Raw genomic sequence first — 17,576 nt, forward strand, 5'->3', positions numbered from 1 at the left:
CCTTTGCTGTTAATCCTAGAACAGATTACCCCTTCTTCCAACTGGCTCCCAGTTTCAGACCTGCTGCCCAACACCATACTCTTTCTCTCCTCTGACTACCTTCTCTTCTTAGTATTTACAGGAGATAGAGTTCCTTGAAACCAGACATTTTTTACTGTGTTTTATGAACAGATTAGGTGCAAGAGATAAGAAAATGAGTAATACATAAGGTTTCAGACCCCCTGGGAGCTCACAGTTTTTAAAGGGAAAAGGACAAGTAATTCAGTAATGAGACAGATACTGATGTGTTCAAAAATGGTTTGAGAACAGAGTGGGAGAAAAAACTGCCTAGGGGAACAGGGAAGTTTTCATAGATAGGACAGCCATCTAATTTACCCTCCAGAATGGCACTATTAAAGGTGAAAGAATCACTGTTACCATCAGGAGGGCACACCAGGTGTAAATTGGGACTGTCCCATGCAACCCAGACACATTGTCACCCTATTAATAAATGAAATATCTGTGTAGTCTTAAAGTAAGAGTTGGAGGATTTACTAGGGAAAGAAAGGAGCATACAGAAGAGCTCGGAAGAATGAAAGAATATGTAGTTGGGCCTAGCTCATGAAATACTTAAGAGCAGGAGTAGCAGACCATAAGGTTGCAAAGGTAAATTGGGACAAGATGATGTAGGGACCTGTGTGCTAGTGTTGTCGATAATGGGGAGTCTTTGATATTAAATATGGGATAATGAGATTGGGTTCTTTTTTTTTCCTAAAGGTCACTTTACTGGCTATACGGAAAATGAAAGGTAGGGGCGAGGGACTTAGGTACTGAGACCATAAGATCTTTTAAAATATTTGCTATAGATTAGGAGAGAAAAGATGATGTTCTGAACTAAGGGATGGCAGGAAAGTTGGAAAGAGTGGAGAGACTCCAGAGATGTTTAGATCTTTTAGAGAGATTTAGATTTGTAGGGGAAAAGGCACTTGGCTTCTAGGACACCATGTTCTCCTGGTTTCCTTCCTACCTTACAGACCACTCCTCAATCTTAGTTGCTAGATATTCTGTTCAATTTATAAATGTTGGAGTACCCCCAAAGCTCAGCCCTGATACTCCTCTCTTGTTTGCATTCACTTCTTCTTGTTCTCCTTTTTTTTTTTTTTTTTTTTTTGTTTATTCATTTGGCTGCCCCGGGTCTTAGCTGTGGCATGTGAAACCTAGTTCCTTAATCAGGAATTGAACCCTGCCCCCTTGCACTGGGACCGTGGAGTTTTAACCACTGGACCACCAGGGAAGTCCCTGCATTCACTTCTTAAATGAGTTTGTCTACCCCATGACTTTAAATTCTGTCTGTATGTTTATCACTCCTGAATTTGTGTCTTCAGCCAAACATCTCCTCTTAACTCTAGACTTGTGTCTAATAGGCATTGCAGACTTAACATGGTAGAACTACATCTTTCATTTTTCCTCCAAACATATTGTGTTATTCACCATTTTCATAAAAAACATCATCATTCATTGTGGAGATAACAGTGTTGGAGTAATGCTTGACTACTTCTTTTTCTCATCCAGTACACCAGCATTTCTGTTGGCTCTTTTTTTAAGATACACCCTTGGTTTGGCCCTTGGATTACCTCTCCTACCTCGTTTCCTGCCACTCTCCTTCTTGGGTATGGCACTTCATCTTTACCTGTTTACTGTTTCTGCCATATGCTAAGCACCATTCTGTCTCAAGCAGCATTCTTGCTTTTTTCTCTACCTGTTATATTCTCTTCCAGATACAGGCAGAGCTCACTTCTCCACTTAATTTAGGATTGAGCACAAGTGTTATCTTGTTAGATAGGACTTTCCCAATTCTGCTTTTAAGAATAGTCTCTTCCTCCCATCTGACACTCCATCTCCTTTTCATGCTTAACTTTTTTCAGCGATCTTATCTCTACTTTACCTATTCATGTTGTTAATTTGTTCATTGTTTCTTTTCCCCACTGGATTGAAGTCCATGAGGATAGAGACTTTGTTCAGTGTTGTAGCCTCAGTGCCTAGAAAAATGCTAATAATAAATGTTAGGCATTTCATAAATATTGTATTTCATGGACTCTAAGATGCTGTTGATATTTGGTTTTAAATTGAAGTGTAGATGATTTACATTCTTGTGATTCTGGTATACAGCAGAGTGATTCAGTTATACATAAAAATGTATTTTTTTCATATTCGATTCCATTACAGTTTATTACAGGATACTGAATATAATTCCCTGTGCTATACAATAGTACCTTCTTTATCTGTTTTATGTATAATAGTTTGTATCTGCTAATCCCAAGCTCCTAATCTGTCCCTCCCTTACCCCCTTTCCCCTTTGTTAACCATGTTTGTTCTCTGTGTCTGTGAGTCTGTTTCTGTTTTGTAAATAAGTTCACTTGTGTCATACATTAGAATCTACATATAAGTGATATCATGTGGTATTTGGGTTTTTCTGTCTGACTTAGTACGAGAAGCTCTAGGTCCATCCACGTTGCTGCAAATGTGAAGATGCCATTGATTTTAAGATGTATCAATAGTTTATAAACCAATAAGAAAGAAGAAATACTGTCACTTGTCAAATGCTGTTGGTTATAAGATACACCCTGATACCAGAGGTTAAAATAGAGAAAAAATAGTATATTAGAATCTATGAAAAAATTACTTGTTTGAATGAGTGAAGTAGGAAGGAGTCATCTCACATGACTTCAGAGTTTCTAACTTAATTAAAAAAATGATATCTATTATAAATACAGAATACAAGAGAAAAAATAAGGTTGATAGAGGAAAGGATTCCTCCTCACATTTGTGTAACTTGTGTGGCAGAAGCAAGAAGAATCTTGCAAGAAGGGGGAAGAAACCAGCTATTTAGTCTGAAACCTAGAGTCTATCCTTGAAGTCATCCACATTTTAAAACTCTTATTACTAGGTCACTTTTTCTCTGAGGGTAAACACATCTCCAGATTTCTCAATTACTGTATGATCCTTGAATTAATCCTCGAATTGCTTGTATTTCTTACTACTGTGTACATACTAGATGATTCAGAACAGTTTGATTTGAAGAGAATCTTCACTTGATCCCTTCATTGAGATGGATGTTTTCATTTCATCAACTTTTTTTCTGTGTTGTTGGATTGTCTCATTTGGAGATATTTAACATATTATCTGGGCTTCTCTGGTGGCTCAGACCTGAAGCATCCACCTGCAGTGTAGGTGATCTGAGTTTGATCCCTGGGTTGGGAAGATCCCCTGGAGGAGAGCATGGCAACCCACTCCAGTATTCTTGCCTGGAGAATCCCCAGGGACAGAGGAGCCTGGTAGGCTACAGTCCATGGGGTCGCAAAGAGTCAGACACGACTGAGTGATTCAGCAGAGCAACACATTATCTGCAGGTGAACAGGTCTTGCTAGACCTGTGGCTGATGTCTCCCAGTGGTAGAAAGCAAACCAGGATTTGCGCTCTTTTAAAATGTAAGAACAGATGATAGTTTCTGCACTTTTTGTTTATAATTTTCATAAGGATTTGTTTAATAGGACTGCCACATTCTGAACGCCATAGCATTCTGTTGTCTGAGCTCTCCCTAAATCTCTCTTTTCTTCCTTTTTACCACTCCACATTTGAACTTGAATAGATGAATATAGTAGACTTGATGACTAGTCTTTACGTATTTTATTAATATGCAACTAGTTTTATTAAGTGCATACAGTTGAAAAGGGAATCTTTGTTCTAAGAAAGAACACAAAGACAAGGCAAGGTAGCAAAGGCAAGCCAGAGCTATGTATATATTTTTAAGTTATATTTCTAAAAAGCTAGAAAGCAGATAAATGCCGGGCTGGATGAAGCACAAGCTGGAATCAAGATTGCCGGGAGAAATATCAATAACCTCAGATATGCAGATGACACCACCATTATGACAGAAAGCGAAGAGGAAGTGAAGAGCCTCTTGATGAAAGTTAAAGAGGAGAGTGAAAAAGCTGGCTTAAAACTCAGCATTCAAAAAACTGAGATCATGGCATCCAGCCCCATCACTTCATGGCAAATAGATGGGGAAACAATGGAAATAGTGACAAACTTTTTTTGGGGGGGCTGCAAAATCACTGTGGATGGTGTCTGCAGCCATGAAATTAAAACATGCTTGCTCCTTGGAAGAAAAGCTTTGACCAACATAGACAGCATATTAAAAAGCAGAAACATTGCTTTGCCAACAAAGGTCCCTCTAGTCAAAGCTATGGTTTTTTCCAGTAGTCATTTATGGATGTGAGAGTTGGACCATAAGGAAGGTTGAGAGCTGAAGAATTGATGCTTTTGAACTGTGGTGTTAGAGAAGACTCTTGAGAATTCCTTGGACTGCAAGGAGATCAAACCATTCAATTCTAAAGGAAATCAGTCCTGAATATTCATTGGAAGGACAGTGCTGAAGCTGAAGCTCCAATACTTTGGCCACCTGATGTGAAGAACTGACTTATTGAAAAAGACCCTGATGCTGGGAAAGATTGAACGCAGGAGGAGAAGAGGACGACAGAGGATGAGATGGTTGGATGGCATCACCAACTCGACGGACATGAGTTTGAGCAAGCTTTGCGAGTTGGTGATGGATAGGGAGGCCTGGCATGTTGCAGTCCATGGAGGTACAAAGAGTCGGACACGACTGAGCAACTGAGCTGAACTGAACTGATAAAACAAACTGTTTATTCTTTTTTAAATATACAAGCAAGAAGTGAGGAGTCCAAATTTCTCATCTGATGTGCCTGTCTTTTTTTCGGCTGGGTTGGGTGTTAGTTGCACGTGGGATCTTTTGTTGTGGCACATGGGCTTTCTAGTTGTGGTGTGTGATCTTCAGTAATTGTGGCACATGGGCTTTCTAGTTGTGGTGCGTGGGCTCAGTAGTTGTGACACATGGGCTTAGTTGCTCTCCTGCATATGGGGGTCTTAGGTCCCAGACCAGGGATCAAATCCACGTCCCCCTACATTGCAAGGTGGATTCTTAACCCCTGGACCACCAGGAAAGTCCTGTAACTACTATCTTGAGTCAACAATTAATGTTTTGCCATATTTGCTTTATTGATACGTAACATGCATATTTTTGCTGAATCATTTCAAAGTAAGTTTTAGACTTTACCTCTAAATATTGGGTTGGCCAAAAAGTTTTTATAGATATTTCCGTAAGATGTAGGAAGAACCTGAATGAACATTTTGGCCCACCTAATACTGAAGATTGCAGTGTTAGAATAATGCCCCTTCCCCCAAGGTGTCCACATCCTCATCCCCAGAATGATTGAATATATTCAGTTTCTTGGCAAAGGGGAGTTAAGACAACAACAGATGGAATGAATGTTGTTAATAAGCTCACCTTAAAATATGGATATTATTCTGGATTATCCAGGTGGGCCCAGTGTAATCACAAAGTTTCTTAAAAATGAAAAATTTTAGACAAAAGAAAGTCAGAATTATGGCAACATGAGGATTGGGCCCAACATTGATGGCTTTGAAGATGGAGAAGTGGCCATGAGCAAAGAAAAGCCAGGTGGTCAGCTAGAAAGGGCAAGAAAATAGATACTGCTCAAGAAATTCCAGGAGGAATGTAAGAAGCCTTGCTGATGACCTGAATTTGGTCCAATGAGGCCCATTTTAGACTTTTGACTTCCAGACTATAGGATAATAAATTTGTACTGGTCAGGGACTTCCTGGTGATCCAGTAATTGAGAATCTGCCTTGCTGTGCAGGGGACGCAGGTTCCATCCCTGGTCTGGTAACTAAGATCCCACATGTCACGGAGCAGCTGAGCCCATGCACCACAACTATTGAGCCTGCATGCCGTAACTAGAGAGTCTGTACACCATGATGAAGGATCTGGCGTGAGACAGCGAAGATCCCGTGTACTGCAACTAAGACCCAACACAGCCAAACAAGTAAATAAGTATTAAAAAAAACAAACTTGTACTGTTTAAGTCACTTAGTTTGTGGTAATTTACTGTAACAGCCATAGAAAACATATTAATATAGTTGCTCCTCCAAACAAGGACAATTTTCTGTTCAACCATAGTACCATTATCACACCTAACAAGATTAATAGTAATTCCCTAATACTATCTAATGCCCAGTCTACTTGGAGTTTCCCCAGTTGTTCTTCAGAATATCTTTTGTAGATTTTCTTTTTAAACCAAGCTCTAATCAAATACCATACCTTGTATTTGGTATGTCTCTGCTGCTGCTGCTGCTAAGTCGCTTCAGTTGTGTCCGACTCTATGCGACCCCATAGACGGCAGCCCACCAGACTCTCCTGCCCCTGGGGTTCTCCAGGCAAGAACACTGGAGTGGGTTGCCATTTCCTTCTCCAATGCATGAAAGTGAAAAGTGAAAGGGAACTCACTCAGTCGTGTCCAACTCTTTGTGACCCCATGGACTGCAGCCCACCAGGCTCCTCCGTCCATGGGATTTTCCAGGCAAGAGTGCTGGAGTGGGGTGCCATTGCCTTCTCGTGTCTCTTAATCTAGAATGGTTTGCAGCCCTCTCCTCCACCACATTTTTAATGTCAGCTTTTGAAGAAACCAGACTAGCTGATTTGCAGCATGTTCTACATTGTAGATTTGTCAGATCGTTTCTGTATGGTATCATGTAGCTTGTTCTCTGATTCTCTGTATGTCCTGTAAACTGGACTTCAATGTAAAGTTTATATGTTTTTGGAAAAATACTTCATGGGAGATGCTGTGTCTTCATACTGCATCACATTAAGAGGCACATAATACCTGATTGTTTCACTGTTTACACTGCCAATTTAGATGCATGGGTTAAGGTGACAGCAAGATCTCTCTGTTGGTAAAACTGTGTTTTTCTCTTTGCAGTTAGTAGTCTTTGGTCTTGTTTTATTTATTGTAATCTGGGAAGCCTTTCTGCTCTGAGCCTAGTTATTATGAAAATAAATTTAAAATTTTCAGACCATCATTTTTGACTCCGGAATATGGCACACCATGTTACTAAAAGTGTTTGCACTTCCATTACAAAACACCACCTAGTGATGCTGGGTAGAATAAACTTTTTTTTTTAAACACATAACCTGAACTGAAAGAAGTAAGGAAAATTCTCAGGAACCACAAAAATAAAAGGGAACTAAAAATGAGCAGTGTGCATGTGACTTAATGCTGTGGCAATTCTGGGGGGCTTTTCTAGTTTCAGTAACCAAAAGACTTGCTTTTTTTTTTTTGCAGCCGCGCTGTGCGGCATGCAGGATCTTAGTTCCCCAACCAGGGATTGAGCCCAGGCCCCCTACAGTGGAAGCGTGGAGTCCAAACCACTGGACCACAAGTCCCTATAAGACTTGGTTTTAATGCTCACGAGGGGTCCAAGAGACAACATTTTAGGCCTGTACAGAACAGAAGTAGAGGTGAGACTCCCCTATGAAAGCCAGGATCCTTAAAGGCACATGTTCAGGGAAAGGAGGTGACCATAACAAATTCCATCCCCTAGTTCAAGGAAACAAAAAATTTCTGTCTCAGCCTAGGCTTTGACTAGAGGTGGGTGGAAATCTCCCCTGAAAATTTAAGTATGAACCAAACTCATATGAGTTTAAATTATTTTTTGTCTGAGATCGCTAAGCTGAGAAATAAATACAAAAAATTATTCAGAACACTTTATATATCCTTGCAGTAGCTGGCAGAAGCACATGAAAACTGCTCTAGAGGAACAGGTCCACAATCCAAACCATACAGGATTCTTACAGATAAAGTCCTAGTGAATTCAGGCTGCTCTTAAAAAATAACAAAAAGCACAAGAAAACAATTCATTTACTATGAACAAAAGTCACAGATACAACAGGCAGCAGCAGGAACTGAAAACGTCAGATAATAGAGCCATTGACTATATAAAATAAATGTATTTAAACTATTAAATACAGAGATTTGAGAAGAAAAGAAAAAATACTTTGGAAGAGACAGATTTGGAAAAAAAGAACTAACTAGAATATCTTAAGAAGTGAAGATAGTGGTCTTCTATTCAGCAGGTAGTTATATTATCTAGTACATATTATGGGCCAGGCACTGAATAAAATAGGAAGAAAAAACTATTCCATGGAGCTTATATTTTAGTGGATGGGAAACAGACCAAAATATATAAGCCTAATATGCCAGGTAGTCATAATTACCAAGAAGAAGAATAAAACTTTTTAAGGGGTTACAGAATAATGACGAAAGGTGATAATTGTTCTTGTTGTTGTTTTCCCTAGTAGATGTATTAGGGGAAATCTTTCTGAGATATGAAGCAAATAAGAGAGCAAGCCACATGGCTAACAGGAGAGGACAGGGAGACTAAACAGACTGGAAAGGGAGCAGTGGGAGGGTATTGGAAGATGTAAAGTCAAAAGATAGTGGGCCAAATTATGTAGGGCCTTAGAGGCTATGATAAAGACTTGCAGTGCTCTTCTGGTTACTATTGCTGTATATATAACAAATTAGTTACCCTAAACTTAGTAACCTAAGACAGCTGTTTTTTGTGCTTTTGGATTTTGTGGGTCAGGAATTCATTCAAATTCGGCACAGCCGTGATGGTTTGTTTCTGCTTTACAGTGTCTGGGGCTGCAGCTGGAAAGCTGCTGAAGTGGGGAAGAGGTATTAGTTGGGGGCTGGAATCATCTGAAGGCTCATTGACTTTCATGTCTGGTGCCTGGGCTAAGATGACTTGAAGAGTAGACCTGCCAACTGAAGTGTCTACATGTGACCTCTCCCTGAGGCTTTGCTTCTTCACACCATGGCAGCCTCAGGGAAGGTGTACTCCTCAGAAAGCAGTTCAGGTCTCCAGACTTCAGTGTTCCAGAGAATAAGACAAAACCTGCATTGCTTATTGACCCAGTGGCAGAAGTCACTCAGCATCACTTTTGCTATATTTTACAGATTGAAACAGTCATGAACCCACCTAGATTCAAGAGAAGGGAACATAGATCCCCATCACCACCACCTCTTGATGTGAGGACTTTGAAAGAATATGGGGAGACAGTGTTTGTAAACCACCACAGATGCCATTAAAGCATTTTGAGCAAAGATATGATACCACTTAAATTTTAGAGAGAGCACTCTGATTTCTCTATGGAACATAGACTGAGAAGGGCCAGAAGCAGAGTTTAAAAAATTGCAATAGTCTGAGCAGGAGATGACAATAGCTTGGACTACCCACTCCAGTACTCTTGCCTGGAAAATCCCATGGACGGAGGAGCCTGGTAGGCTGCCGTCTATAGGGTCGTACAGAGTCGGACACAACTGAGCAACTTCACTTTCACTTTTCACTTTCATGCACTGGAGAAGGAAATGGCAACGCACTCCAGTGTTCTTGCCTGAAGAATCCCAGGGACGGGGGAGCCTGGTGGGCTGCTGTCTATGGGGTCGCACAGAGTTGGACACGACTGAAGCGACTTAGCAGCAGCAGAATAATAATATGAAAGTGGTGATAAGGGGTTGAATTTGAAGTATATCTAAAAAGGAGTGCTGACAGAATCTACAGATGGAAGGCATGTAGGGTGTGAGAGGAACGAAGAATGACTGCATGGAGTTTGATGTGAGCAGTTGGTTAAATGGTGGTGTCCTTTACTGAGGAGGGAAACACTAGGGGAAGAGAAAGTTTTTATCCCGGGAGTTCATGAATTCAGTTTTGGACATAAGTTCATAAAATGCCTGTTAGACACCCAAATGAAGATATCATTTAGGCAGTTGAATATATATATAAAAATTTTTAGAGCAGGGATAAGGTTTAGGAATATAAATTTGAGAATTAGCATATAGATGCTTTTTTAAGCTATAGGAATATATGAGATTATGTGGAATATATAAGATTATGTAGGGTAGGGAGTGAGTGCAGATAGAGAAAAGGTACAAAATTGAACCCAAGCGCATGCATACAGTTAGAATTAGGAATATGAGTAGATACTAGTCAAGGAGAGTAAGAATAAATGATCATGAAGACAAACAGACGTGGAATTCCCGGCCAATCTAGTGGTTAGGATTCCAGGCTTTGACCGCTGTGGCATGAGTTCAGTCCCTGATTAGGGAACTGAGATCCCTCAAGGCCGAAAAAGAGAAAGACATATAGATGGCAACAGGTATGTGAAAAGGTGTTCAGCATCACTAATCATCAGGGCAATAACAAATCAAAACCACAGTGAAATATTATCTCACACTTGTTATAATGGCTGTTATCAAAAAGACAAGAAGTTAGTATTGGTGAGGATGGGAAATGGGAATCCTATGCACTGTTGGTGGTAAATTGGTGCAGTCATTTTGAAAAACAGTATGGAGGTTCCTAAAAAAAAAAAATTGAAACTAGAGCTACCATATCATCCAGCAGTTCCACTTCTGGGTATTTATCTAAAGGAAACAAAAATACTAACTTGAAAAGATAATGCACCCTCATGTTTTTTGCAGTATTATTTGCAATAGTGAAGACATGGAAGCAACCTGAGTGTCCATCAGTGGATGAATAGGTAAACAAAATGCCATATGTGTATGTACATGCACACACACAAAATGGAATTATTAGCCGTGAAAAGAAATCTTGCCATTTGTGACAACATGGATGGACCTTGCGGGCATTATGCTCAGTGAAGTAAGTCAGAGAGAAAAAGATAAATACTGTATAATCTCACTGATATGTTGAATCTAAACAAAACAAAAACCAACTCTTGGGTGCAGAGGACAGATTGGTGGTTGCCCTGTGGGGTGGGAGGAGTGAGACAAAAAATGAGGGGAGGGGATCAAAAGCTACAAACTTCCAATTATAAAATAAGTCATGGAGATGTGACATATAGCATGGTGACTGTAGTTAATAATACTTTTTATAAAAATTGAAGTATAATTGATTCATAATGCTGTTTCAGATGTCATGCAAAGTAATTCAGATTATTTTCCATTATAGTTTATTATATGATATTGAATATAATTCCTGTACTACACAGTAAATCCTTGTTGCTTACCTACATTATGTATAACAGAACTATGTATATAGTTTTCAGACAAAATAAGCTTTGAGGCTAGAATTAGAAGAACTTTTAAGAAACATTGTATTTACTTACTTCGCTGCACTGGGTCTTTGTTGCTACACGAGGGCTTTCTCTGGTTGCTGTGAGCTTGAGCTGCCCTATAGTTGCAGTGCGAGGGCTTCTCACTGCGGTGACTTCTCTTGTTGCGGAGCACAGGCTCTGGAGTGCCTGGGTGCATTAGTTGTGGTGTGTGGGCTCAGTATTTGCAGCTTGCAGGCTCCAGAGCTGGGACTCGGTAGTTGTGGCATACAGGATTAGTTGCCCCAAGGCATGTGGAGTATCCCTACACCAGGGATCGAACCCATGTCGCCTGCATTGGCAGATGGATTCTTTACCACTGGATGACCAGGGAAGTCCTAGTGGAACTTTTATGATACAAATAAATATAAATTGTAAAAGAGAAGATTGATAAAGGAAATTTTTAAAGACTGAAAAAGTCTTTATTTCGCCTTTGTTTTTAAAAGATACTTTTTGACAGGTATAGTGTTTTAGATTGTCAGATACTTTTTCTTTCAGTATTTTAAAGATGTTGCTGTGTTCTCTTTTGCATTGTTTCCATCAAGAAATCTGATGTTATCCTTGTCTTTACACATAAACATATCTTTTTCCCTCTCTCACTTTGGCTGCTTTCAAGATTTTGCAGTAGTTTTTTTTTTTTGGCTACACTGGGTCTTCGTTTCTGTGTGCAGGCCTCTCGTTGTTGTGGCTTCTCGTATTGCAGCGCGTAGACGCTTAATGTGCAGGTTTTAGTCATAGCCATGCAGGGGTTTAGTTGCCCCAAGGTATGTGGAATCTTCCCAGAACAGGAATTGAACCTGTGTCCTCTGCATTGGCAAATTCTTAACCACTGGACCACCAGGGAAGTCTATTTATAGTAGTTTTGAGCAATTTGATTATGCTGTCCCTTGGGTGGGCTTCCCCCCCCCCTCCATGTTTCTCATGCTTGGGGTTTGTTGAGATTCTTGGATTTGTAGACCTATAGTTTTCATCATTTATTCATTTGGCCATTATTTCTTCATATGTTTTTTTTCTGTGCGCTTCATCTCTCTCCAGTCTTTGAGAGACTGCAGTTATTTGTATACTTGGCTGCTTCAAGTTGTCCTCTAGTCCCCTGAGACGTTTATTTTTTAATTTTTTCTCTGTTTAATTTTGGATAATTTTTATTGCCATGTCTTCTGGTTCGGTAGTCTTTTTTTTTCCTTTAATAATCGAATCTGCTCTTGTTATCATCCCTTGTGTTTTTAAACATCTTTATTGAGATATATTTCACATACCATAAGATTCACCCATTTATATACAGTTCAATGGTTTTAGTATAGTCAGAGTTGTGCAAATGTTACCACAATCTAAAATTAGAACATTTTCATCACTCCAAACAGAACATGCCTACCCCTTAGCAGTCATTCTTTATTTTGCCCCTCTCCTCAGCTCTAGGCAACCACTGGCTACTTTGTTTCCATAGATTTGCTTTTTCATGTAAATGGAATCAATACAATATAGGGCCTTTTGTGACTGGCATCCTTTACTTCAGTTCAGTTCAGTTCAGTTGCTCTAGGATAGTGTTTTCAGGGTTCATCTATGTTGTAACATGTATCAGCACTTCATTCCTTTTTATGGCTATTATATAGTGTTTATACAATGACTGTATATCATTGTATGAATATACCACATTTTGTTTATCTGTTCATCAGTTAATGGGCGTTTGGGTTGTTTCCACTTTTCAGCTATTATGAATAATGCTGCTATGAGCACTCGTGTACAGATTTTTGTGTGGAGATAATGTTTTTTGGTTCTCCTAGCAGTGGAATTGCTGTGTTATATGGTAACTCTATGTTTAACTTTGTGAGGAACTGCCAAGCAATTTCCAAAGTGACTGTATCATTTTACATTCCTACCAGCAGTGTGTAAAGATTCTACTTTCTCTACATGCCCAGTACTTCACCTGTCTTTTTTATGATAGCCATCTTTCAGCAGCTCTTAACTTCTGTGGTACTTTGTCCTTTTTGAAATGTAGCTGTCTTTGTCTCACTGTACCCTTACACCCTCATCTCCATCTCTTCAACTCAAGAGTCTGCCTGGCTCTCCTCATTTCCCATCCCTGCATTGTGTCCTAGAAATGCTCCTGTGGCAGTAAACAAGTGAGTTACAGAGCTTATTGCATTTGTTTCCTGTCCCTCTGGGATCACTGTCCTTGGTAGCCTCATGTCCAGTGTCTTGAAGACTTTGTTTCAGGTGTTTGGTCTAGAGGTTTTTTGTTTCAGATGAGCGGTCATATCTGGCCTGTGTTACATCATCTTGACTAGAAGCGGAAATCACAGCATTGGTTTTAACATCAACAAATTGGTGCCTAAATGCTGAACTGGAGAGAGCATTACTAAATCAAGTATTTTTTGCTGTGGAATTCTACACAGCAGTTAAATTAACTAGAGCTTCATATATTTACTTGGATAAATTTTAAATATTAAAAATTAAGCATTAAAAAAGCAAATGAAAAAGGATACATATAAGAGCTACTTTTAAAATTACACAAACTAAGAAATTCCATGGTGGTCCAGTGGTTAGGACCCCACCCTTCCACTTAAGGGGACCTGGATTTGAGTCCTCGTCAGGGAACTAAGATCCTAAACAAATAAAATATACAAACTATACTATATATTCTCCCTGGTGGCTCAGAGGGTAAAGCGTCTGCCTACAATGCGGGAGACCTGGGTTTGATCCCTGGGTCAGGAAGATCCCCAGGAGAAGGAAATGGCAACCCGCTGCAGTACTCTTGCCTGGAAAATCCCATGGACTGAGAAGCCTGGTAGGCTACAGTCCATGGGGTCGCAGAGTCGGACATGACTGAGCGACTTCATTTTCACTTTCTTTCATATATGTACTAAAATGATAACAGATCCACTATAATGCCTTTCTCTGAGGAGGGAAGAATGGTTTGGTGGGAAAGTTACACAGGGTGCTTCAACTGTATCTATAATGTTTGCATGCATGCTAAGTCACTGCAGTCATGTCTGACTCTTCATGACCCCATGGACTGTAGCCTGCCAGCCTCCTCTGTCCATGGGATTCTCTAGGCAAGAATACTGGAGTGGGTTGCCATTTCCTCCTCCATATCCCTTCTCCAGGGGATCTTCCCAACCCAGGAATTGAACCAGGGTCTCCTGCATTGCAGGTGCATTCTTTACGAACTGAGCTATCAGGGAAGCCCAATCTATAATGTTTAGTTCACTAAAAACAACTTTAATGTGATTAAATGAGGAAATACATATACAGGGCCTTATATATTGCCTACTAAAAAGCAGTCGACTCAGTAGATATTAATTCGTTTTGCTCACCTCTAACCCTCCTTCCTCTTCCATCTCAGGCTCTTCTAAAAGTCTTCACTGCAGACCTGTATTTTGATTTGGGGGTAAAAGTGAGTTGAAAACTTGACAAGCATGACTCTAAAGCTGTGTCACCATCTGGCCATTATTTTTTTACAACAGTTAGCAATGAATTTAAAGCTGGACATTTTTCTGCTGTAATTGTTGGACACAGGTTCTCTTTCATTTGTTGACGTGTCATGCTTTCCTAGTTTTCCCTTAGCTCTCTTAGTTTCCTCTGACCAACCAATCCTTAAATGTAGGTATTGCCCAAGGCTCTACCCTTGGCTCTTCTTCCGACTGTATATTCAGTTTCATTCATCCCCATACATTATTTCAGTTATAATGAAATAATAATGAAAGAATTTCTTCTTTACCTGTTCAAATATTTATCTCCAGCTCTGGCCTGAACTCGGGTGCTCTTGTTTGTGTACCATATATTCACTTGTTGATTGGGTATCTCCACCTTGATTTCATTTCAGCATTTCTGACAGAGCTGTCTATCCAGTTGGATATTTTCAGTTTAGGTAACAGAAAATTCAGTTCATACTGGCTTAAACATGAAAGGAATTTGTTGGTCTGTTTAATAGGACTAGCTTCAGAGTCGTTTGATTTGGTGGCACAGCTATGTGATTAGCTCTCCTCTCAATGTTCTTCAGTGCACAGCATCTGCTTTATCTGCAGACTGCCTTCCCTCATGAGGGCTGCCAATAGCAACATGCCAGCACTACCTGTTTTCTCATTTGGGGCTTCCCTGGTGGCTCAGAAGGTAGAGAATCCACCTGCAATGCAGGAGACCCAGGTTCAGTCCCTGTGTTGGGAACATCCTTTACACAAGAGAATGGCTAAATTTTCTCATTGAGAGGAAGGTAATAGAATTGATAGGACTTAGTGACTTAGATTTAAGAGTCTGGGAAAGTTAAGGATGATTTCCAGGCTTCTAGCTTTTGCCTCGGGATGAATTGAATTCAGTATGAGTAAGAAAAAGCAGGATATAGCAAAGGCAGAGATAATGAGTTCTTGTAACATCTAAGTACTTTAGTTACATACACATCTGTCTCCTGTCAGAATGAAATTGTTAAAGACAGTAACCTGGTCTTTTTTTCACCTTTACTTCTAGTACCTAACCCAGAACTTGCACATTGTATATATTTAATGTCTGTGGGGGATGGATGGGTTGGATACATGTGCAAATGCATGAATCCACAACACTGCTTCTTAAGATTATTTTGCTCTGAGCAGGGAGATGTACTGTATAATAGATTTTTTTTGGCAGGGTGGGGAGGAATAGCTGTAAAATATATAATAGATTTTTTTTTAGGATTTTTTTAGTGTGGATGATTTTTTTTCACTTTTACTTATTTATATTTGACTGTGCCAGGTCTTTGTTGCTGTGTGGGCTTTTCTCTAGTTGTGGAGAGCAGGGGCTATACTCTAGTTGCAGTGCCCATGGCATGTGGGATCTTCCCAGACCAGGGATCAAACCCATGTCTCCTACATTGGCAGGCAGATTCTTTACCATTGAGCCACCAGGGAAGCCCTATAATAGATTTTTGAAGTGAGCTAGACATGCATTGGAATTCTAGATTCACTGTCTAAAGCTTTGCAGTCTTAGGATACTTGATTTGACACTTTTTCCACCTCTAAACTAGAGATAATACCCCTTAGTAACTTGTGAGATTTAAATAAGGAAGCATGATAAAGTGTCTAGTAACATGTTTGGCTTTTAAGTAGGTACTTAAGAAATATGGTTATTATTTGAAGCCTGGAAAAAGCAGAAAAGTTTGATTAGGTGTTAAAAGACAACATACAACATTCATTTTACAGAATTTTTGTTTTTCTTTTTGGAGAGGAATTTGTGTGTGACCAGCTTAACATTGGAGCAGGAAATGGCAACCCACTCCATTATTCATGCCTGGAGAAGCCCATGGACAAAGGAGCCTGGTGGGCTACAGTCCATGGGGTTGTAAAGAGTGGAACACAACTGAAGCAACTTAGCACTAACTCAGCTCACATTGAATATTATTTTTACAGCTTTATTGGCGTATAAGTGTATGATTCAGTGGTTCTTTTTTAAAATAAATGTACAGAGTTCTGTGGCTGTAACTACAATCTAGCTTTAGAACATTTTCATCACCCTGAAAATACCACTTGTGGCCTTTTTTAATATGTTTTTACTAAATTGGATTTTTTCCCTTGTTGTGGCAAGCTATACATAACATAAAATTTACTGTTTTAACCTTTTTTGTTTTTATTTTTTTAATATTTATTTTGTATCTGATTTATTTATTTGACTACACCAGGTGTTAGTAGTAGCATGTGGGATCTAGTTCCCTGACCAGGGATCAGACCTGAGCCCCCTGCTTTGCAAGCACAAAGTCTCAGCCTCTGGACCTCAGGGAAGTCCCTAGTTTAACCATTTTTAAATGTTGAATTCAGTTTTTATTACTTTTACAGTGTTGTGCAGCCATCACTACTATTCATTTAAGAACTTTTTCTTCATCCCAGAGGCATTGTTCCCATTAAATAGTAACTCCTCACTACCTTCTCTCCACCCCAGGTCACTGATATCTTCTATTCTGCTTTGTCTCCGTGAATATGCCTTGCTGAGTCACTTCAGTCATGTCTGACTCTTCTCGACCCTATGGGCTGTAGCCCACCAGGTTCCTCTTATCCATGGGATTCTCCAGGCAAGAATACTGGAGTGGGTTGCCATGCCCTCCTCCAGGGGGAATATGCCTTAGGTAACTCGTATAAGTGGAACTGTAAAATACTTATCCTTCTCTATCTGGCTGACTTCATTTAGTCTGGTTGTTTTAAAGAGTCATCCATATCTCATTGGATTTTGAGGCAGGCATGGCTGTGAGCACATAAAATTGGGTCAGTAATGTCAAGAGTGGGCAAGGAAAATTTAATCAGAGTTGTCAAGCCATCTGTTGGGAAAGATTGCTTACCTCAGACATTCAAATATCTGGTTCTGGTTTCTCACAACTTGCAGTGTACCCATTTATGTCATTATAATAAAGGGGAAGTTATTTGAACTGACTTAGTTATTTGTATAACCATCAGTTGAAGAAGCCAAGCTAATGATGGCATCCCAATTTCCAGCCAGCACCAGGTGGTTGAATTTTGTCATTTTGTCATTCCCTCAGTGCGCATAAATATAATTTATCTCAAAACAGTCTACTGTATTAATACACATT

The 17,576-nt window shown here is 39.7% G+C and overlaps 1 protein-coding gene across 5 annotated transcripts in view; it reads left to right on the forward strand.

The window, feature by feature from the left end:
• GATAD2B (GATA zinc finger domain containing 2B) overlaps positions 1 to 17,576 on the forward strand; it is an 82,287-nt gene that overhangs the window by 47,215 nt on the left and 17,496 nt on the right. The window contains exon 1 of one of the 5 annotated variants that reach the window (XM_006041769.4): positions 10,563 to 10,581. The exons of the other annotated variants lie outside the window; for them this stretch is intronic. The gene's annotated coding sequence lies outside the window, so the exon portion shown is untranslated. Of the gene's footprint in view, positions 1 to 10,562; positions 10,582 to 17,576 lie in introns of those variants that run through there. 5 annotated transcript variants of the gene reach the window in all.

This window comes from Bubalus bubalis, chromosome 6 (assembly GCF_019923935.1).
Source record: "Bubalus bubalis isolate 160015118507 breed Murrah chromosome 6, NDDB_SH_1, whole genome shotgun sequence".
In the NCBI taxonomy this organism is placed as follows: Eukaryota; Metazoa; Chordata; class Mammalia; order Artiodactyla; family Bovidae; genus Bubalus; species Bubalus bubalis.